This window comes from Schistocerca americana, chromosome X (assembly GCF_021461395.2).
Source record: "Schistocerca americana isolate TAMUIC-IGC-003095 chromosome X, iqSchAmer2.1, whole genome shotgun sequence".
In the NCBI taxonomy this organism is placed as follows: domain Eukaryota; kingdom Metazoa; phylum Arthropoda; class Insecta; order Orthoptera; family Acrididae; genus Schistocerca; species Schistocerca americana.
Window position 1 is genome coordinate 664097637 of NC_060130.1, and position 24746 is coordinate 664122382.

The following is a 24746-nucleotide window of genomic DNA, read 5'->3' on the forward strand; positions in this document are numbered from 1 at the left end:
AAGTTTTGTTCGGCTGAAGCCGCACTTCAGGTTTCTGCCGCCAGAGCGCTCGAGAGCGCAGTGAGACAAAATGTCGACAGGAGCCGAGAAAGCGTATGTCGTGCTTGAAATGCACTCACATCAGTCAGTCATAACAGTGCAACGACACTTCAGGACGAAGTTCAACAAAGATCCACCAACTGCTAACTCCACTCTGCGATTGTATGCGCAGTTAAAAGCTTCTGGATGACTCTGTAAGGGGAAATCAACGGGTCGCCCTGTAGTGAGCGAAGAAACGGTTGAACGCGTGCGGGCAAGTTTCACGCGTAGCCCGCGGAAGTCGACGAATAAAGCAAGCAGGGAGCTAAACGTACCACAGCCGACGGTTTGGAAAATCTTACGGAAAAGGCTAAAGCATAAGCCTTACCGTTTACAATTGCTACAAGCCCTGACATCCGATGACAAAGTCAAACGCTTTGAATTTTCGGCGCGGTTGCAACAGCTCATGGAAGAGGATGCGTTCAGTGCGAAACTTGTTTTCAGTGATGAAGTAACATTTTTTCTTAATGGTGAAGTGAACAGACACAATGTGCGAATCTGGGCGGTAGAGAATCCTCACGCATTCGTGCAGCAAATTCGCAATTCACCAAAAGTTAACGTGTTTTGTGCAATCTCACGGTTTAAAGTTTACGGCCCTTTTTCTTCTGCGAAAAAAACGTTACAGGACACGTGTATCTGGACATGCTGGAAAATTGGCTCATGCCACAACTGGAGACCGACAGCGCCGACTTCATCTTTCAACAGGATGGTGCTCCACCGCACTTCCATCATGATGTTCGGCATTTCTTAAACAGGAGATTGGAAAACCGATGGATCGGTCGTGGTGGAGATCATGATCAGCAATTCATGTCATGGCCTCCACGCTCTCCCGACTTAACCCCATGCGATTTCTTTCTGTGGGGTTATGTGAAAGTTTCAGTGTTTAAACCTCCTCTACCAAGAAACGTGCCAGAACTGCGAGCTCGCATCAACGATGCTTTCGAACTCATTGATGGGGACATGCTGCCCCGAGTGTGGGAGGAACTTGATTATCGGCTTGATGTCTGCCGAATCACTAAAGGGGCACATATCGAACATTTGTGAATGCCTAAAAAAACTTCTTGAGTTTTTGTATGTGTGTGCAAAGCATTGTGAAAATATCTCGAATAATAAAGTTATCGTAGAGCTGTGAAATCGCTTCAATCATTTGTAATAACCCTGTATATAGGGTGCATCAAAAAGAACTTTACAACTTTGAAAACTCACGTTGATTTATTCATTCAGCGTACAGACACGGTTTTGGTGTCATTTTATGCCAAAAAAAAAAAAAATGCAATTGCGGCCGCCTGGCGCAAGTCCTTCTATCTGACGCCACTTCGGCCATTTGGTCGTCTATGAAGTTGAGGTGGAATGATTAGGACAACACAAACACCCAGTTCCCGAGCGAAGAAAATCTCCAACACGGCCGAGACTCGAACTCACTATCTAGAGGCAGCGTCGCTAACCTCTAGACGAGTTAAGGACAGTTATTTAGACTGTTTTGATGATATCCACCATCTCTTCCTATGTAGTGCCACTCTCTTCATGTCTCTACATCTTCTGCCCTCGATAATCAACATCTTAAAGTTTTAATCATTAATTTCAAATATTACACAGTGCGGAGAAGTCTGAAGGAGACCTCTATTCTTCAGTTGATTGTAAATGTATGATGATTTGTATCGATAATAAATGCGAAAATCACTGATTTCGAAGGAAGGAAAAGTATTTACTGAAGTTAAGATTTTCGTTGTATTGAATACAGATTGAGTTTTGGCACTTTTCTCCTTCCTGCTCCAATTTGTGCTATTAGCTAATATCCAGTTTTTACTGCTTCGTCACCCCTCTACTACGAACTTGCACCAACACACGACCTCAGTCGGTGGAATCAGCTGGCAGCTGCTTGGCTGTAGTGATTTATGGTTCGGTTGCGAATGGAGCGGCGCCACCCGCTCCGGGCGAGGCGAGCGTGTGTTTGAGGCTGCGTGTCACGCGTCTGGTGCCGCCAGAGGGCCATTCAACAACAGGAAGCGCCCTGACTCAGCGTCGCAGACCGCAAGTCTGACTCCGCCGTGCGACAGCTCGCACGTACCAAACAATATATTCTCTTAAACTCCACGCCTCACCCCGCACGGTTGCAGGAAGTCATCTTGATGCTTTCGCGAAGAGATAGTCGTTTGTCATTGTCACTTCTTTTTCTCACACTGTGTGCTACGAACAGCATTTGCGTCCCGGTTCCAACTCTAGAACCCTCCTCTCTGGTATCTAACGCAAATCGTGGAATAAACAATCACAGCTACAATTTTGGTTTGGCTTAACCTCTGTAACAATTTTCACGTTATTACGATTTCATATAATAGCATTGCATCTATTAGTCCAATTAAAGCCGTCGAACGCTTTCAATTTTGCGGACCCATATTCGACAAAACGACGGTTTAAATCCCTGTTCGGTCATCCAGATTTAGATGTACCGTTATGCCCTTAAATCGCGTAAAGTGAATACCGGAATGATTTCTTTGAAAGAGCACGACCAATTTCCAACCTTCTGGTCCACCTCGAATGGCTTAGTCGTTGATGGAACGTTAAACCCTAATCTTCCGTCCATCCTTTTTTTCTTTAACTTCGTACCAGGGAACATGTAGCTTACACATTAGCCATATGTGAGTGACTCGCACGCCACAAGTTATTTCTTTCGTATCACGTTTTGCAGGAGAATTACCGAAAAGTTACAGAAAAGTAACAGAGTAAGAAAAAATATCCAAAATGATTAAAGTGTTCTTGCAGAAAATATCCAGTACACTGATGAGCCAAAGCATTATGACCACCGGCTTAATAACCTGTTTCTCTATCTTTGGAACTAAATACATCACTTATTGGTAGATTTGTGGAGGTATATGGCATTAGATGTCTACGCACAGGTCATGTGATTTGCTTAAATAACGGGCCGCTGATTTTCGTACGCAGTGATGGCGCCCGATAGCGACTCAGATGAGTTCCACAGGCTTTACATCAGACGACTTCGATCGCCGAGACATCAACGTGAGTTTACTATAATGCTTCTCAAACCACTGTAGCACGGTCGTGCCACCAAGATGGCCGTGGGTCTCATAAATAAGTCGAAGGTGAACCTTCCTTTAAAGCTTATCTTACCAAAGTGCTAAATTTGTACTTCACCAAAAGCCGGCCGGGGTGGCCGAGCGGTTCTAGGCGCTACAGTCTGGAACCGCAAGACCGCTACGGTCGCAGGTTCGAATCCTGCCTCTGGCATGGATGTTTGTGATGTCCTTAGGTTAGTTAGGTTTTAGTAGCTCTAAGTTCTAGGGGACTGATGACCTCAGAGCCATTTGAATCATTTGAACTTCACCAAAAAGCACTTGTAACTCAAGTCTTTTTATTTAAAGCGCCCAAGTTACTATGATAAGCAGTAATGCTCATTAGCCTTATATCATTCCTAAATGCGCCTTTCTAAGGTCAAAAAGAGAAATTATTGCGAAATCAGAGGAAACGGGGACGATGTAATAGAAAAGGTCCATGAGGCATTGTGCAGTGTCTTCTCACTATTGTATTTGTACCAAAGACAACTCGAATAACCGTCAGTGCAGACATGGTGACTTGGGTGGAAGTGTGCAAGCAACTTACACCAGATCATTTGTACGACTATATCGTCGTATCATCGAAATTGTGTGTAACGAGTCAGTTTACGGGATATATATGCGTGAACAGTGTTAACATTAATGATTAACATTAATGAATACCTTTCTTTTTAGTCCTACTCTTGCAACTACACTTAAAAAACAAGTTTGTTTGCACAGTTTTTAAATAGCAATCCGTCCATGAAATAGAAGTTGTCTAGGAGAAATTGTGTTAGGTTAGATTTAAAACTTGATTAACTACCTACCATATCGTTTGCTGTGCGACTGAAAAAGGCTTGATACTTGGCGTCCAGACATAATTTTCTCTCTATTTACTTATCACAGAGCACAAACGCTTTGTTATTCTTCCCTCGTAACAAAATTCTTCACCATGGCTACATTTGGATAGCTGGCTTAATTTTCACGTCTCTGTGTCACTGCTTCTAAAACTTTTACACAGCTCTTTTCACGAAGTTATATTCTCTAGACGGATGGCAGCTGTAAAAGACCTTTACAATTGTGGCGAGGGGTGCTACAAACGGACACCCCTCGCACTATGTTTAGTGCACACTCGACTTCAGTGTTTCGGTTTTTGCTGGACTAATAGCGTTTTCCTACTTTTGTGACTTTCGTCTTGAGAAACTTACAGAATTTCGAACCTTTCGTGTAAGTCAGCTGCTCAAGTTAGGTAGCCTCCTCCGTTTTGGTGGCAAAATATGAACGTTTGTGGGATTTCCATGTATATAGAGTGGTGAGTTTATGTGCGGGTAATGATACGTTAGGGCCGGCGGTCTGTGTCGCGCCCATTATCCCGCGCGCCTCTTGATTTACATCTTGTTAACCGTTCACACCCGATCGCCCTAATCGCTTTATACTCTACTTTACATTCCTGTACTTAAAGCCGTGAATGGTAACGTCTCGGCCGCTGCAGCCGACATACCCCGCCCAGAGCCACCCCTTTCCCAGCCTGCGCCGGGAAAAAACGAACAGCCTGACTCAGCTGACCCTTTTTATCAGCAGGTGCGGCTGTTTTGCTCGAGCTGGTGATACCATTTGATGGTGACCTAATTGGGCCGATTGATATGCTAATTGTGAGTGCTTGCGTAATGAGAAGGTATCGTTTCCACGCGATATATCAACATTACGAGTTTTACATTTACATCTATATACGCGTGGCTGAACTGCAGTTTCCAGTAACACGGACATTAAGCAAGTAACATTCTCCAGTATTGAGAGAAAGTCACACTGAATATGAGAAACATGAAGTGTGTCCACGTAAAAGAGAGTGAACGGTGAAACTGTGTGACACAACTAAAAGATGTTCGGAGGTAACAAGATTCAGCTAGAAATGGCTAACGGTAAGTAGGTAAGCAGCGGAAGGTACAAACATAGTACAGAAAACAACTCTGTGTGGGCGGGAATGAACACATTTGCTACTGAATTAGGAAAATTATGTCTGACGAAGGATCAATTACTTATTTAGCAACAGTTAATAAAAGAATGTTTTTATTACAGCTTACGATGTTAGCTAGAGTGCAGTAAACACGGTATAATGAGTCAGAACCTTAATTTTACACAAACTGATAGCTAAATTTTAATTTGGCTCTACTTGCCTTAAAATGGTCTACGTGGAGAACATATCAATAATGCAATCATAAAGTGTTCATTATGGTGCTTGACGATTAAAGGTGTACGAAAAAGCTAACGCCATAGTCATATTACCAGCAACCTACGATACGTCCTACGCAAAAAATTTAATATTGGAAACCTTTGTGTAAGACACGTGTCGCAGTTTCTGAATAAGTAATGACCAAAAGTGAACGCAAAAACGAATTCCTTATAAATATTTGGATCGTTTACTAAATAAATCGTTACTACAGTTATTACGCGTGCCCCACATTAACTTCAGAAATGAAAACAGTGGGCGGAAGCCAGCACTTAAAATGACGAAGCCTACTTCATCTCCTGGAAAGGTTACGGCGAGTATCTTCTGGGATGGAAAGTTTTGTTTTTTTTTTTTTTTTTTTTTTTTTCAATTACCTTGCCAGGGTTAAATGAACAACCGGCAAACAGGATGAAACTACGAGGGAGCACGCCTTAATAGAAAGGAAAAAAGCTCCTATCTACTTTGGAAATGGGAAAATCGAGAGATTGGAAGTACAAAGTGATGGAACATCCATCGTATTCACCTCTGTCTTCGAATTATTCTCGCGTCTAACGAAACTCGTGTCTGGAAATCTTGAGTGCAATGAAAAAGCTATAACAGTTGTAGAGAATATTTTGCAGACCTTCCGGAATCGTTGCCAGTGGATAAAACGTGGACAATGTGCATTTACCGAAAGGAAAACTACTTTATAAAAAGAGGCATTTTTCACATAAAATATACAGCTCTCACAGACCGAGGAACTTTCTCCGTGTTTAGTGTAATTGCCTGCTCTGATGAGTACTGACAGTATAAAAAAACAAACACACACACACACACACACACACACACACACACAAAGATATAAAGTTGCTTAATTGGTTCAGAAAGGTGTTGATTACCCAGGAAAGCCCGTTTTCAATAATTTGCCAATAACTATAGAAAGATTAGCTACTTGTGAAGCACAGTTTAAGAGGAGCGAGGAGCAGAAAGGATTTATTGGTGGCCAACTCCTACTCCATTGACTAACTGCTCATTAGTAAAAAAATTCCCTGCGGGGTCAGGGATTTTCACCTGCCCCGAGATGACTGGGTGTTGCTGTGTCGTCTTCATCATTCATCCCCATTACGGTCAGAGGAAGGTAACGGCAAACCACCTCCATTAGGACCTTGCCCAGTACGGCGGTACGCGTCCCCCGCGTCGTTCCCCTACGCTCTGACAAGAAGCATGGAACTTCATTTCCAAAACAAATTAACGTACATGTTATTAATAATGTCAAAGTGTTACATATAAGCGGACTTCTGCTCATCTTCAGTGCCGTAATGCGGTCTGTTGTTAAATTATCTTACGCACATCGGTGTATATAGATTACACCTTTGTGACGAGTTTCGTATTAATCCTTAAATAAAAATGTTTCAGATATAATGCTTATTCCACTTGTCGTAGTGTATGTGGAAGAAACATAAGGATATCTGTTCTTTTGTATATTCGCGTTAATTATTTTTGTTTCTGTGACATGTGCTACCTCCTTCAGGTTCTCCTCAGTGTGGATGTATTGAATGAAAAGTATAGGGTAAGGTGGTAAAATTTCGATATAGGTACTATTCCCGATCTACGTAAGATTTCGCGCAATTTTTCAGTTTCGTAGTGTTGGTAACGCTGCCTTTGTGTGGCGTTGCAATGCGGAAGGTTTCTGCAGCTCCTGTCTTTTCCTTGAGTCACCAGTTTGTGCTACAGAGATATAAATTTTTCTTGTTGAGCGGTAAGTGAAGTTACTCAGTTTTATCCACTGTTATAATCTGACTAGTTGCCATGTGCTTGTAAATTCTATATTAGTGAGGTTAGAGACTTGTTTTCCGTTCCCACGTGTTCAAAGGCATCTATACAGAAAGACTGTGTGCCATGTGCTGCCATTTCTTGGTACAGTTCAGTACTATTTACTCATTACATACATTAACATTACACTAATACTTGTTCCATAGATCATGAATACGACATTTCGTAATACTGTGGAGCGTGTCAGTTTGCCGCGCGGGGTAGCTGTACGGTCTGAGACACCTTGCCACGGTTCGCGCGGCTACCTCCGTGGGAGGTTCGAGTCCTCCATCGGGCATGGGTGTGTGTCACGGTAGATTAAGTAGTGTGTAAGCCTAGGAACTGATGACCTTAGCAGTTGGTCCCATAGGAAATTACCACAACCGTGTCAGTTTAACATACGTTTTCATTGCACTTTTTTTTCTTCGTTTACCGTACTACTTCATATCTAAAAATTCATCTGTTGAGTACAAGGAGTTGTCATTCAGAAATTCTTTTAATTTGTTTATAAGTGTTGGATGGCTATCTATCAGACTTTTAATGTTATTTGGCAAATGACCAAAGATTTTTGTGACAGCGTAAGCCAACCCTTTCTGTGCCAAAGTCAGATTTAACCCAGAATAGTGAAGATCATATTTTCTTCTAATGTTGTAGCTATGCATTCGCAATTGTTTTTGAATTCGGATGGGTTATCAATAACGATTTTCATAAGTGAATATATTTATTGCGAAGGTACTGTGAATATTCCAAGTTCCTTAAATAAACGTCTGCAAGGTGGTCTGTGGTGGGCTCCAGCTATTAGTCTGGTTACATACTTTTGAATACTTTTTCTCTTAATGATGCTATAGGAAAACAGTGAATGAAAACAGGCGTAGTACGCTAATTTACTGATATGTTTATCACCAAAATTTCCAATAACCCTAACGGCATAAGTAGCTGAACCTAACTGTTTCAGCAGATCATCAACGTGTTTCGTCCAATTCAATTTCTCATCAATGCACACACTCAGAAATTTAGAATATTCTGCCTTAGCAACAGATTTCTGTTCATAGTTTATACTTATCAGTGGTGTTATGCCATTTACTGTACAGAATTGTGTACAATATGTTTTCTCAAAACTTAGAGTCCTTTTCCAGAGAACCACATAACTTTTGAAAATGCATTGTTTCAATTTCCTCGGAAAATTCTTGTGTGTTGGGTGTGAGTACTATACTTGTATCATCAGCAAATGAACTAGCTTTGCATTTTTTTGAATATAGAGTGGCAAGTCATTAATATATATTAAGGACAATAAGGGACATAAGACTGAACCCTCTGGGACACCATTCTTGATACCTCTCCAGTTACAGGATTCTGCTGATTTTTTTGCAAACTATCTGTACTGTTAATTTTAACCTTGTGTATTCTTCCAGTGAAAGATGAATGAAACCATTTGTGCACTGCCTCACTCATACCACAGTACTTAAGCTTATCTAGATTAGTTTCATGATTCACACAGTCAGACGCTTTCGAGAGATCACAAAATATCCCAATGGGCGATGTTCGGTTATTTAGAGCAATATTTGATCAGTGAAAGCACATAAAACATTTTCTGTTGAAAAGCCATTCTGGAAACCAAATTGACATTTTGTTAGTACTCTATTTTTACAAACATGTGAAGCTGCTCTTGAATACATTACTTTTTCAAGAATTTTGGATAAAGCTGTCAGAAGTGAGATTGGGCGGTAGTTAACATCAGACCTATCCCCTGTTTTATGCAATGGTTTAACTACAGCATATTCCAGTCTATCTGGAAAAACGCCCCGTAGCAGTGAGCTACAACATATGTGGCTGACAATCCTGTTTACCTGTTGGGAACAAGTTTTTAGTACTATGTTGGAAATGCCATCAATTCCATGTGAGCTTTTACTTTTGAGTGAATTTATTATTTTCTTAATTTCAGTAGGAGTGGTGGGTTGAATTTTAATTTTATCACATTACATAGGTATTGCCTCTTCCATATACAACCTTGCATTTTCTAGTGAATAGCTGGATCCTATTTTCTCTATAACACTTAAAGAATGATTATTAAAAGTATTTTGTACTTCTGACTTTTCATTGAGTTCGATAGAAATAGTCTTCCTGTGCTCTCGGCTACCCTTTTTCCCTTTTAACAATATTCTAAATTGCTTTAATTTTACTATCAGAGATGCTAATCCCAGACATAATGCACATACTTCTGGACTTTTTAATAACTTTTCTGAATACAGTGGAATAGTTTTAATAATGGTTGACTGTTTCTGGATCATTACTCCCCCTAGCTATAAGATACATTTCCCTTTTGTGTTTACAAGATATTTTTATCCCTTTAGTAAGCAATGGCTTTTTAGATGGTTTCTTACAATTATGTTTCACTGTTTTGTTAGGGAAACTGTTTTCAAATATACTCACGAAGGCATCATGAAATAAGTTAAATTTTAAATTAGCATCAGGTTCCTTGTCCACCTCATCCCAGTCTAAATGTTACAAGCTTTCTCTAAAACTTGTAATTATTAATTCGTTAATTGACTGCACTATTTAGGAGGACTGTTTGCACTACCCTATGGAGCTGTGTCGTACTGTAACTAGCTGTGCATCATGATCACAAACCATTTTTAGTAGAAAAAGTTTTTATTTAATTAAATGTATCTTGATCTATAAAAACATTATCTATCAGTGTGCTGCTTTCCTTTACCACCCAAGTAGGAAAATCAATAACTGGTGTCAAATTGAAAGAACCATGTAATAGCTCAAGGTCAAGCTTTCTATCAGGCTGTTTCAGAAAATCTACATATAAATCCCCAAAAACAATAATTTGCTTCCCTCTGTCTGACAGATAGCACAACAAAGAATCCAAGTTTTTCAAAAATAACTGAAAATTTCCCAATGGGAACTTACACACAGCTACAATTATAAAAGTACAATTATTTAGTTTAAGTTCAGACGTACTTGCTTCTATATGTTGCTCTACACAACATTTTTTTAATTCTAAATTTTCCACACTATGATCAATTTCAACATGCTTGGCACCTCCTCCTCTCTCCATAGTTTCTACATACGTATGCTGAAAGCTTATATCCGCCTACATTTACCTTTTCCATATATGTGACTCTGTGATATTCTGACAGGCATAGTACAAGTGTTCCACACTAAGTTTCTAAATCTAAACAGAGAAGAAGCTCATCTATGTTGTTTTTTAATTCCCTATATTCTGGTGCAATATATAAACATTATTTTTCACTGTACTTTTATGAGAATCTTGTGATGTTTTAACATATCTAATACCTGCTTGTCTGAGCTTCTCATTAAGCTGAATTTCATTCAATGATGAATCATTGGACACTGATCTTAGCGTATAAAAGAGGTACTCCCATGAATTTCAGTGCCCTTCCTCGTGATTTCACCCTCGCCAATAGCACATTTTCAGTCAGAAAAAGGTACAATTTCGATATCCTAGTACAATTTAGTTCAATGCAGTTCTTTAGTTTAGCCCGTCAAGACTGGTTACAGCAGATATATTATACACAATTACTACAAATAAACTCTGTGTATATAAACATAACTTCTCTCGTGAGTTTTTAAAGCAAACCATTATTTTTTTCTCTTAGATGCCCCGAAAACGACCATAAAAGAAAATCGACAGTAAATGGAGTCCAGCTGCATTATATGTGGCAATAAAGAGTGTAATGGACGAACATTTGATCCTCCGAGCTGCCTCAGAATTATACGACATTCCTTTCAGCACTGTACGTGGTAGAGTACAAATTTAAAGACTGCAAATTGAATTATAGCTAACGGCCTTACCGCAGTGGTAACACCGGTTCCCGTCAGATCACCGAAGTTAAGCGCTGTCAGGCTGGGCTAGCACTTGGATGGGTGACCATTCGGTCTGCCGAGCGCTGTTGGCGAGCGTGGTGCACTCAGCCCTTATGAGGCAAACTGAGGAGCTACTTGATTGAGAAGTAGCGGCTCCGGTGTCGGAAACTGACATACGGCCGGGAGAGCGGTGTACTGACCACATGCCCCTCCATATCCGCATCCAGTGACGCCTGTGGTCTGAGAATCACACGGCGGCCGGTCGGTTCCTTTGGGCCTTCATGGCCTGTTCGAGAAAAAAAAAACTGAATTATCCCCAACTATAGAAAACAGAAATGGTCATCCAACGATACTCAATTCTGAAACGGAAGATGCTTCGGTTGCGAGCTAGCATCCCAAAGATGTTCGGGCCCACATGCGGTTCCTCTTCATCGAAATGTCTTGGCTCAGACTCGTCTAGGGGTTGAACCGCACGTGTCGCATTACACGCCCTAAATTAGACACTTGTGACCCTTTGGTTAAATTGTCTGGCTGATGGCAAGTTTCCGAAATACAAAGTTAACATATAAAAACAGTAATAATAATAATAATAATAATATCGGAAACCGACGGTCCGTTTTCGCGTCTCCATCCGAACTGTCCCCTTTGGTGTCTCGACCAGACTTGCCCTTTGCCCGTCTCCGGCCGCGTTTCCCACGCGCCGAACATCTTCGCTCAACTGACTAGCGCAGTTCTCTTTCCTGAAGCTGTCCATCTGATAGGCTACAGCTTATTCTACATTATTTTACATTTTAACATATTTAAATAATCAAAGCTGACCACTTTCACGTTCTAAATAAAGTAACAATAATATCCATTACAACACGGACCGCACGGCCCCTCCCGCCGGAGGTTAGAGTCCTCCCTTGGGCATGGCGTGTGTGTTGTTGTTAGCATAAGTTAGTTTAAGTAGTGTGTAAGACTGGGGACCGATGACCTCAGCAGTTTGGTCCATTAGGAATTCACACACATTTGAACATATCCATTATATAATAAACGTTAAATTCTTTTACATAAAACCAATTCAATTTACTTCTTAGCTTTGAATGCCACGGCCAGTAGCCTTGCACCAATGTCCTTTCTGATAAATGAATAAAGAACAAAAGTAACTATTATGCACTAAACTTGACAACAAATATTCTATTACCTAATGATTCAATAAGGTGTCATGCTGTCATCGTTCAATGTATTTTGTGTGGAGGAAATGATGATCTGATGCTTAATTGAAAATACTGATAATTTAAATTTACTATATCTTTTAAACACATAGTTTCAGAGCTGATATTTACAACGTTTGTCACTTTAACGATGCGCTTCTATAGGAAATGTCGATCGTTAAGATCGACTAAAACATTCAGATTTTAGCATTCAGGTCGTTGTTACAAAACTTGTTAGTTTCACTGTAACAGTAAATCCTAAACTATTATAGATATGATCAATATTCAAGTTTTATTGGGATCACCATGAAAATGTAAGGAGGATGGCAGATTAAAATTACTGTGGCTTGATTCCCTGCACTGCTGCAGAATTAAATACTTTTCAAAAATTTTTCCCTTTATGGCCGATCTTAGGTCCGCCATATTTAACACTGCTACGTCTACTCGGCCACAAACGGATGCTTCTGGGTTTCCCCATGACGTAGGTTCTCGTTTGTCTCACTCACACACTACAGCGCTTAGGCCTCAATAGACAATAGACGCCTGTGAATTTTCCCATCTCGTGGTGAATCTGCGCCCTTTGTGGCACTCGGTTTTCGACGACAGTGTTCGTTTCACAATTCCTGTAGGCTGACTCTTCCGGCCATATATTTAAATGAGAGCGCAATGCTCGTTAGCTCACTTAGTTCAGAGAGCTTTATTTCTAGAACAGCGAGGACTAGGTCTGTCGCCACACCAGTTAAGAAGAGCTGCAATGCGATTTGCTGAGAAAAATTATTTGATACATCCGTGGAACTTGGAAAGCAAAGTTGCTGGAATCGATTGGTTTAGAGCATTTATTAAGAGACGCGCTGTGAAATCGTGATGATCTTTCACGAGCCAGAGCTGAAGGCTTAAATAAAACAGAAGTAAGTACATATTTCCAGAATTTGGGAGAAATCTTAAAGAAATGTTATTTTTTTAATAAACCCGAGTGTATTTATAATATGAATGAGTCCGGCTTTCCTATTAACAACAGGCCCGCAAAAATAGTTAGTCCTAAAGGTAAGCTAGAAGTTGTTTCACTAACAGACGTGGAAAGAGGACAAAATGTGACTGTTGCTGCATGCTTGAACGCATCTGGTACGTATTTACCTCCAATGGTAATTTTCAAAGGAGTCAGGAAACGCCCTCGTGTTTCCATTACGGAGATAAATCAGGGTACATTAATGAAGACATGTGTATGATCTGGCTTCGACACTTCAAGAAATATAAAACAGTGGGTAGTCTTACATTTCTTATTATTGACAACCATGCGAGCCACACCAGCTTGAATGCTGTAGGGTACTGTAGAGGAAAATGGGATAGAACTCCTGGGATTGCCTCCACACAGTCCACATGTACTATAGCCGTTAGACAGAGCTTTCTCTAGTCTCTAAAGGCTCAATATCACAGAAATGCAACTGAGTGGATTCATCGTAACCTCAGTGAAAGTGTTACAAAACTATGATTCTGTACTATTTTCTATGACGCCTCGAGCAAAACTGCATCTGTTGGGTATGCAATCAAGAGGTTCATGTGCACAGGAATAATACCCTTCTGCAAAGACATCGTTCCTGAGAAGAAATTTGCGCCTTCAACCTTATTCGAGGCTCCTGCGTCTTCAGTCCCCAACAATGTTACAGTTGCTGAACAGATCAAAGAAAACTTGAGTCTCATTTCAAGTCGGTACTCCACTCATACGATTATGCTCAGTGGTGACTTCAATCTTCCCCTTATATGCTGAAAAAATTATACGTTTAAAACCGGCGGCGGGCATAAAACGTCATCCGAAATTGTACTGAATGCTTTCTCCGAAAATTATTTTGAACAATTAGTTCATGAGCCCCCTCGAAGCGTAAATGGTTGTGAAAGCATACTTGACCTCCTAGCAACAAATAATCCTGGACAAGGAGGAACTATCGTGACGAATACAGGGATTAGTGACCACAAGGCATTTGCTGCTAGGCTGAATACCGTAATACCTACAACCATCAAAAAGAAACGCAAAGTATATCTATTTTTAAGAAGTTGATAAAAATGCTATTAACGCCTTTTTTAAGAGACAGTCTTCAGTTCTTCCGATCTGATCATGTAAGCGTAGAAAAGATAAGAGATGATTTCAAAGAGATAGTATCGATGGCAATTGAGAGATATATACCACATAAATTAATAAGTGATTGTACTGATCCTCCATGATACACAAAACGGGTCAGATCGCTGTTGCAGAAGCAGCGAAAGAAGTATGCCAAATTTAAAAGAACGCAAGATCCCCAAGATTGGCAAAGATTTGCAGAAGTTCGAAATATATGGCGTACTTCAATGCTTTTAATAATTTCCACAACGAAACTCTGTCTCGGAATCTGGCAGAAAACCCAAAGAGATTCTGATGATACATAAAGCACACTAGGGCAAGAGGCAATCAATTCCTTCTCTGCGCAATAACAACGGCGAAGTCACTGATGATAGTGCCACTAAAGTAGAGTTATTAAATACGGTTTTCCGAAACTCCTTCACCAAAAAAGAAAGTAAATATTACTGAATTCCAATCAAGAACAACTACCAAGATGAGAAACTTAGAAGTAGATATCCTCGGTGTAACAAAAAAATTCAAATGTTCAAATGTGTGTGAAATCTTATGGGACTTAACTGCTAAGGTCATCAGTTCCTAAGCGTACACACTACTTAATCTAAATTATCCTAAGAACAAACACACACACACCCATGCCCGAGGGAGGACTCGAACCTCCGCCGGGACCAGCCGCACAGTCCATGACTGCAGTGCCTCAGACCGCTCGGTTAATCCCGCGCAGCCCGGTGTAGCAAAGCAGCTTAAATCACTTAATACAGGCAACGCCTCCGATCCAGATTGTATACCAGTCACGTTCCTTTCAGAGTATGCTTATACAATAGCTCCATATCTGGCAATTATGTACAACCACCCGCTCACAGAAAGATCCGTACCTAAAGACTGGAAATTTGCTCAAGACACAATAATACCCAAAAAGGAAAATAGGATTAATGTGGTGTGCGTACTGTAAGACCTTCGGTACACACACCATCAGATTATTTGACTTGTCGTTCTAACAAAGTAGGCGAGTGTCAGCAATATGTCTCGTGGTCTTATCGTGGCGTGTTCATCTTCTGCCGTTAGGTCAGACGATAGAAATGCCACTTAGAATAGCAGATTGACGGTGACCAACTTTAAAAAGAACTTGATTAAATTTCACACACATTTATTAAAATAATAAAAAGCATAGATAGTACGTAACTTGATTCTGGATGCTGTTTACAATTGACAATCTGAAGTTCCTTTGGTCTTGGTACGTTAATCTTATGCTCACATATCTCTGATACTTGACAAAGTGTCTATACATTTCTCTTCATGGCTATGTACAGGAATATGATAATCTTACTAGGCGCAGACTGAAACTTGACTAAAGACTGGTACAGACTAACGCAGACTGACTAATCGGAGGTCTGTACATTCGTTACAATACCTCGAGCGTTCAGGTATCACTGCGCGAGTGTGATCCGCGAGGAGAAAAGATTCTACGTTAGCAGCAATCTCATTGGTTGCGTTACATGTCAATACGCGGATCGGCGGAAGCAGAATTTGGTCCGTCTCTATGACAGCACCATCTCGTAGTGCGGAGACGGACGAGCGCTGCGCCTGCGCTATTGTGCTTAGCGGGGCGCGCTCTAGTGGGAAAGTTGTGTACGCGCTGACTACGCGGAACTATGTACACAACAATTAATCTGCTGAATTACAGACCCATATCACTAACGTCAATTTGCAGTAGGGTTTTGGAACATATACTGTGTTCGAACATTATGAATTATCGCGAAGAAAACGATCTATTGACACATAGTCAGCCCGGATTCAGGAAACATCGTTCTTATGAAATACAGCTAGCTCTTTACACTCGTGACGTAATGAGTGCTATCGAAAGGGGATGTCAAATTGATTCCATATTTTTAGATTTCCAGAAGGCTTTGACACCGTTCCTCGTAAGTGTCTTCTAACAAAACTGCGTGCCTATGGAATAGCGCCTCAGTTGTGCGACTGGATTCATGATTTCCTCTCAGAAAGGTCACATTTCGCAGTAATAGACGGAAAGACATCGAGTAAAACAGGAGTAATATCCGGCGTTCCCCAAGGAAGTGTTATAAGTCCTCTATTGTTCCTGGTCTATATTAACGAAATAGGAGACAATCTGAGTAGCCGGCTTAGATTGTTTGCAGATGATGCTGCCATTTAGCCGGCCGTTGTGGCCGAGCGGTTCTAGGCGCTTCAGTCCAACCGCACTGCTGCTACGGTCGCAGGTTCGAATCCTGCCTCGGGCATGGATGTGTGTTATGTCCTTAGGTTAACTAGGTTTAAGTAGTTCTGAGTCTAGCGGACTGATGACCTCAGATGTTAAGTCCCATAGTGCTCAGAGCCATTTGAACCATTTGATGCTGCCATTTACCGCCATCAGATGACCAAAACGAGTTTCAAAATTATTTAGATAAGATATTTGTATGGTGCGGAAAGTGACAATTGACCCTGAATAGCCGGCCGGTGTGGCCGTGCGGTTAAAGGCGCTTCAGTCTGGAACCGCGTGACCGCTACGGTCGCAGGTTCGAATCCTGCCTCGGGCATGGATGTGTGTGTTGTCCTTAGGTTAGTTAGGTTTAATTAGTTCTAAGTTCTAGGCGACTGATGACCTCAGAAGTTAAGTCGCATAGTTCTCAGAGCCATTTTTTTGACCCTGAATAAAGAAAAGTGTGAAGTTATTCACATGAGTACTAAAAGAAATCCACTAAATTTCGATTACGCGATAGTCACACAAATCTGAAGGCTGTACATTCAACTAAATACTTAGGGATTACTATTACAAATAGCCTAAATTGGAACGATCACATAGATAATGTTGTGGGTAGAGCAAACCAACGACTGCGATTCATTGGCAGAACGCTTAGAAGGTGCAACAGATCTACTAAAGAGACTGCTTACACCACACTTTTCCGCGGTATTCTGAGTATTGTTGTGAGGTGTGGGATCTGCGTCAGGTGGGACTGTCGGATGACATCGAAAAAGTTCAAAGAAGGGCGGCTCCTTCTGTATTGTCACTAAATAGGGGAGATGGTGCCACAGACATGATACGTGAATTGGAGTGGCAATCATTAAAACAAAGGCGTTTTTCGTTGCAACAGGATCTTCTCATGAAATTTCAATCACCAGTTTTCTCCTCCGATTGCGAAAACATTCTGTTGGGACCCACCTACATTGGGGGAAACGATTATCACGATGAAATAAGAGAAATCAGGGTTCGCACAGAAAAATTTAAGAGCTCGTTTTTCCCGCGCGCCTTTCGAGAGTGGAACGGCGGAGAGAGAGCTTGAAGGTTGTTCATTGAACCCTCTGCCAGGTACATTATTGTGAATAGCAGAGTAATCACGTAGGTGTGTAGATGAATGAAGCTACTGCCAGCGTTCTGGGAGAAGAGCGTATATCTTTAAAAGATGTAACTGAAGAGCATGGCAAATGCGTAATACCAGAAGCCAGTACCATTTCTCAGCACGATGTTCTCAAGGACATTTTGCGAACTACAGAGAAAAAAGTATCGTCTCGGGAAAGGAAAACACAGACACCAATTGGGCTCACATCAGATGGAAACCAGAAATACCTCCGCAGCAAGAGAAATGTTTTTCAGCAGGGAACAAAAAAAGAAAGAAACAAATGCAACAAGAACAATAAACAGAAAGTAGGTCAATGAGTAATGATAAAAGAAGTATTAAAAGCTTCAAATCGCCAGCAAACAATGAGAATAATTGTGGATTTCGTTTCTTGAATTATTATAGTGTGGCATTATTGGTAAAGGGTGACTTGTTTGTCTGCCAAATAAGTGATGTTTGGTACCATGAAGTTTGGGTCCGTGCCAGAGGGAGAAGTGCTTTTTATATGTAAGATGTCAATGATTAGAGTTGTACCAAGTTGTGACAACAATTGTAGCTAGTGTGGTACATTTTCGAACAATTTTACTCAATTCTGTAATAATGTCTTACGTTTAAACCAACACTTGTAATGGCGTAATATCTGTGTTACATATTCATTAAACTTCAAAGAACAAGAGCCATAATTTAAATTATTTAATTCCTGAGTTTGTTTCCAGTTACAATAGCATTTGTCCGAAATGATCGAAATTGTACCACATTACCCTATCCTGCCTCTATCTTTCCATTGATCTATCTAAAGCCAAGCAGTAAATTGCCGGTTTGAATCTTCATACAGGGCGTACATTTTTAAATTTATTTCAGCTCTCCACGAGCGACTGCATCAGTAATATTATGTCGTAGCATATTGCAACCTCTTAGACTAATCGCAGCTCCATGCCGATTGTAAGCATATCATAATAATAGTTAATTCTTTGAACAATTAATCGATTGGTGAATAGTATATTGTAATCTGTTGCTCTGTATTATGAGTCTTTGATCAAAAATAACATACAAAAATCAGTTAACATAATTAGATATTTTGTTACGAATGTGCAGTCCACCTGCCGACTGTATCCAAACTAATTATAGACTTACAACCTCATGATTAGACTCAGAAAAAAAACATCTTTTTTGAAGCTGAGGGAACGAATGTCTTCACAACGAGTTTTAGATATTACTGAAACGTTATTTCTTCAGCTTCGTTTTCATCTCAATTCGGTTCTTGTCTCGCCTTCTATTTGTCTTCTTAGGTGATTATTTGTTTCATATCTGTTTCAGGAAGACACGTGTATCCACAGCCTTTGAAACATTCATTTTGCTCTCTCTGTTCTTCCTGAGGGAAAACTTACGGTTGTCTAAATCATTGCAGTTGTCTTTGAAACCAGTTCTTCAGTCGAAGCAGCAATCGCCTTCATCCAGTAACCTTGAAGTATCAAAATAAAATACACCTCTTTAAGTAGCTTTTACCGTGACGGATGACTGTTGAAGTGACACCGCCGACGGTCGTTGCATTTCTGCCTCTACGTTAAGATTTACAATATGTGGTATACGCCCCTGCGTTCAACTCGATTACCCGTCCGTGAACAGTCACAGGCAGCATATTTGTGGTGAGGAACAGCTTATGTCAGCACGATCCTTCATTTCGACTTTCACTGTGCGTTTAGCTCTTAACGTTCCGATACGCATGTGGGTATCGTTTTAATACTGGCACTATTCTGCCTCGTCACTATTACGCTTCGGTAAAGTAAATGGTAGAAGATCGCTAGATATGCGTAGCTATGGACGTTATCGCGAATCACTGGTAATTTACTTCTGTTCTGGTTTTTACTCATATGCAGTCTCGTTCGATCATTTGCGTTAAAAGTAGAAGGCAATGCTCTTAAGTTACCTCAGGCATCATGCTCTAACTCTTAGCTCTCTTAATACCAAAAACCGTTCTGAATTACCGAAATATAGCTTCAGATGTGTTCTACGCACTTATTTCACGCTTAAACTGGGCTAAAAGGGCACTTTTTCTTTCCCAACCTTGCCGTTTGTTTCAGGCGGTATCTTTTAGGCCCTATTTGGTTTCCCCAGATGGGAGTAATTTAGTTAAATGAGCGCCGATGAATCAGAACTGCGGAGACGACGGCGCTAATTGCGATATTCTGGAGACAGATGGCGTCTGGAGCAGTCAAAGAGCGCGCCCATGTGCTGCCCGCGGAGGCCATTTCTCGGCATATCGCTTTTCCACGCCTACTGATCCATCACGTGGCTGCCGCCTCGAGTTCCACGTCTGCAGCTGCATCGTGCTCTGTTGCAGTGACAGTGCGCTTGTTATTGTTCTGTTGAGAATTTCGAAAACTCACGAAATATGTGCACAGGGCCGGTGAAGTCAGACCCGGTTTTTACCAAAAGTCGTATTGTATTGACTGTGAAAATTTTAACACTTGTTAAGAGGTGCATTACCGGCATGTGATTCAGAGCTTAGCCAAGTCACATTGAACTCTCCGTATGATTACGAATGCAGGGTGAGTCAAAACAGGCTTCACAACTTTGGAATGCTATATAAATTCATTGAGATAACTTGCAGACTCGTTGGATGTGTCACTTTTTAGTAAACCACCTCAAGTTTCACATAAGTTTCAAGTGTCATTTTGGTTCGATGTGACTACCATTTGTGATGCGGCAAACGTCCTACTGGTAATACGAGGGTCACTCCAAAAGAAATGCACACTATTTTTGTAAAAATACAGTTTTCATTCTGCATGTGTGAAAGTCTTACAGTGTGTAGATAGATCCTTCCCGCTTGTTTTCAATCTTAGTTCAACCTGTTCCCGAGTGGCGCCGTCACAGCATGTCTTCAAGATGGCTGCTAGACTTGACGTTCGTCAGAAGCAACGTGCTTTCATACAATTCCTGTGCTGTGAAAACGAGACAGTGGGAAACGTCCACAAGAGATTGAAAATGGTGTATGGAGATGCTGCTGTCGATCGCAGTACAGTTAGTCGGTGGACAAGCAGGTTACGGGTAGGATATTGGCAGTGGCTCACCAAGAAACGAGAAAAACGGTATGCAGCGAACTTTTGGAACAGTACGAGAATGGTGGAGATGAATTTCTTGGAAGAACTGTGACAAGTGATGAAACATGGCTCCATCATTTTTCACCAGAGACGAAGAGGCAATCAGTGGAGTGGCATCATTCAAATTCACCCAAGAAAAAAAATTCAAAACCACACCTTCTGCTAGAAAAGTTCCGAAAGACTCTTGTTTGTGGACATCATGCCAAGTGGAACCACCATAAATTCAGATGCATATGTGACGACACTGAAGAAACTTCAAGCTCGACTGAGTCGTGTTCGACCACACCGGCAAAAGCAGGATGTTTTGCTGTTGCACGACAATGCACGGCCACATCTCAGTCAAAAAACCATGGAATCGATCACAAAACTCGGATGGACAACACGGAAACACCCGCCTTACAGTCCTGACCTGGCTCCATGTGATTATCATCTCTTTGGGGAACTGGAAGACTCTCTTCGTGGAACAAGGTTTGAAGATGATGGCTCCCTTGTGCACGCTGCCAAACAATGGCTCCAACAGGTAGGTCCAGAATTTTACCGTGCGGATACACAGGCGCTGGATCCAAGATGACGTAAGGCAGTTGAGAGGGATGGAAATTATCTGGAGAAATGAAAATATTGTTCCTAAAGGATGTATCTACACATTGTAAAACATTCAAACATGTAGAATAAAAGATGGATTAAAAGAAATAGTGTGCATTTCTTTTGGAGTGACCCTCGTAAATTTCTTCCCACACTCGTTGCAGCAATTCGGGCGGAACTTGTGCAGCGGCAGCATAAACTCGATTTTTAAGGTCGGCTAAATTGTTTGGTAGGGAAGGAACATGCACGCGGTCCTTAATGAAACCCCAGAGAAAGAAATCCAGTGGCGTCAAATGTGGTGAGCGAGGTGGCCATGCGACTGGCTTTTCGCGGTCAGTCCACCGACCTGGGAAGCAACTATCGAGGAAATCTCGAAGTTCCGTGAGGAAATGAGGTTGTGCCCAGTCTTGCTGGTAGTAAACCACCCCATCTCTGTCATCGTCATTGATCTGTGGAATTAATAAAAAGTTTTCTAGCATATCCAGATACACAATACTATTGACAGTTCTCTCCATGGAATAAGAAAGGGCCTTACATTTCCAGTTTGCTAAAGGCACAAAACACATTAACTTTGGGGCTGTCACGAACGTGTTCAGGGATGCATACGGATTTTCGCTTCCCCGTTTTCTGTATGCCACAGACATGAAATGTTGACCTATCGCTGAAGATTATTGTGTTCAAAAATGTCTCGCCGTCCTCTATCCGATACAACGTTTCTGCACAGAATTATTCACGAGGAACCTTATCTGTATCACTACTGTGTTGTCCCATCGTGAATCTGTTTGGTTTCAAGTGTAAACGTCTTCGCAGTACTCTCGCGAGACGCACGTCGCGTTGATTTTTGTGGACTGCGGGCAAAGCTCTCCCTAACCTGTTCGACATAATCAACAACATGCGGGCGACCTGATTATTTATCATGTCGCAGTGAACAACCCGACTCAACAAAGTTCTTGTGCCAAGAGTAAATTGTTGGTCTGCTTGGGGGTTCCTTAGCGTATTCGGTGCCACGAAAGTATCCACTTTAACTGTGTACTACGCTGGCGCTCCTGGTGGCGGAATGGGGTACTAAAGCACAACGTCAATCAAACTTTAGGTTCTTCGCTACAAAATGACACATCTTCCGATTCTGTAAGCGGTCTCAATAAATTTCTATATATTTCCAAAGTTGTAAAGTCCTTTTTGACTCGCTCTGTATTATTGCTACAGCTCATGTAGTTGCGTAGCAATGACCTCAGAATTACCAGAGATGAGATATAAATACAAGCTAAATGAATAATATTCATTTCCTGGGGTTTCTTCCTTTCGCACGATTCTTTTGTCACCCCTCTTTATAGACTAAATTTTCGCTAATTGGACCTACGTGGCCATTGCACGAGAAATGTTGGAGAAATTGATATCTTTCTTGACTTACATTGGAACATGTGCCCTCGGAATTCTGAGAGTAAGGCTGCTCATAATCTGCATACCAATTCTTGTAGCGTCTCCCATTGTAGATTTTAGAGAATTTCTACAGTGGTCTCACACTGAATAGTCAACCCGTTGACGTAGAGCTCCGCTCTTCTTCGAATTTTGTCTCTCTTCCGTTAATCCCAGTTGGTAAAGACCCTGACCGACAAACCGCGCTTAGAAACTGAACGAGCTAGTCTTTTGTAAGCGGCCTCCGCCGTATGTGAATTGCTCTCTTGTAAGAATCACTGCTCACCACGAACCGTGGCCTTGTTGCGGTAGAGTGAGTTGGATGCCCCAACGATACAGACAACCATACCGTCGGTGTAATGACATTGGAGGGTACACGTGGAGAGTCCAAGGTAATATGTGGTTCCTGAAAAGGGGCAGCAACATTTGCAGTAGTTGCATGGGCAACAGTGTGGATGACTGGCTGACCTGGCCTTGTAGCAGTAACCAAAATGACCTTGTTAAGTTGATATTGCGAACGGCTGAAAGTAAGAGGAAACTACAGCCGTTGCATTTTCCGAGGGCACGCAGGACCTTTATAGCACAAGTTCACTAAAAGAAGGGGTAGGTTGATAAGACACATCCAAAAACGTCAGAGAATAATTAACTTGCAGCTGGAGGAAAGTGTCGGGGATAAACATTGCAGAGAGAGGAGAGGGCTCCGCAATAGTAAGTAGGCAGTAACCACGCAGATATGAACAGACTTGAGCGGGGCAGGCTAGCATAGGCAGCTGCGTCGAACCAGCTATCAGACTGAATACCACAGTAACAAGGATCACTGAATGCTAATCATGTGATCTAACGAGATATTTTTGTGCCATACGTTTGCGCGTAATACATACACATATATACGCTTTATGTCAGCTGCCAGTATTTGCAGAAAGTGAATATCGTATTAAAGTCTTCCTGCACTTCGCAGCAGTTTTTCTGTTGACAATATTGGGCCGTCTGCGAATAACCAGCTTATCCAAGCGAAGTGGTGCAGTAATAAGAAATTGACCTCGCATTCGGTTTGACGACGATTCATACTTCCGTCCGAGTATTGAGATTTAAGTCATTTCCTTCCTGAACTCCATCTCTACGAACCTCGTCTTTTAAAGAGTTTTTTGGTAGGGAGGACACAGCAGCATGCTATGTTGGATGGAGAGTCATCGACAGACGTAGAAGTACCCTAGGGAAGTGTGCTGGGTCCGTTGCTTTTCGTGTTGTGTATTTTAAGGGCCTTGAGGGTCAAGAGTAACATTTGACTGTTCGCACATAATGCAGTTATCTATAATGAAGTAAAGTCTGAAAGAAGCTGCACAAATATTCAATCAGATGTTGATAAGGTTTCAAAGTGATGCAAAAATCGGCCAGAAACATAATATTATCCACTTAGAAAAAGGAAGAACGTAGTATCTTGTGATTATAATATCAGTGAGTCACAGTTGGAATCGTAAACTTTGACAAATACCTGGGCGTAACACTTTGTTGGGACATAAAATGTAGCGATAATATAGGCTTAGTCGTGAGAAAAGTGGGTAGCAGACTTCGGTTTCTTGATAGAACAATAGGTAAATGCAGTCAGTCTACAAAAGAAATTGCTTAAAAATAGCTTGTGCGACGCATCCCAGAATATTGCTCAAGTGTTTGGAACCAGTACCAATAAGACCAACAGTGATATTGAACGTATACAGAGAAAGGCAGCGCGAATTGCCACAGGTTTGTTTGACCTGCTGGAGAGTGTCACAGAGGTGTTTAAAAGAACTGAACTGGCAAACTCTTAAAGATTGACGTAAATTATCTCGGTAAGACCTACTTAACAGGTTTCAGGAACCGGTTTTAAATAATGGCTCTAGGAATTACAAGATGTCCAGCGAAGGAGCCCATGATTTCAAAACAAAATATCTCAAAAACTAAGATGGATAGACGAGTGCACAAAAGATATGTATATTGTGAGATCAGTAAGAATTTTATAGAGAAGTTTCGAAATAGT

The 24746-nt window shown here is 41.3% G+C and overlaps 1 protein-coding gene and 1 pseudogene across 4 annotated transcripts in view; both read left to right on the forward strand.

Annotated features, from left to right (window-relative positions):
• Nucleotides 1-24746, forward strand: part of LOC124555676 (calcium uptake protein 3, mitochondrial) — a 655882-nt gene that overhangs the window by 147601 nt on the left and 483535 nt on the right. The window lies entirely within an intron of this gene.
• Nucleotides 10952-11069, forward strand: LOC124557053 (annotated as a pseudogene).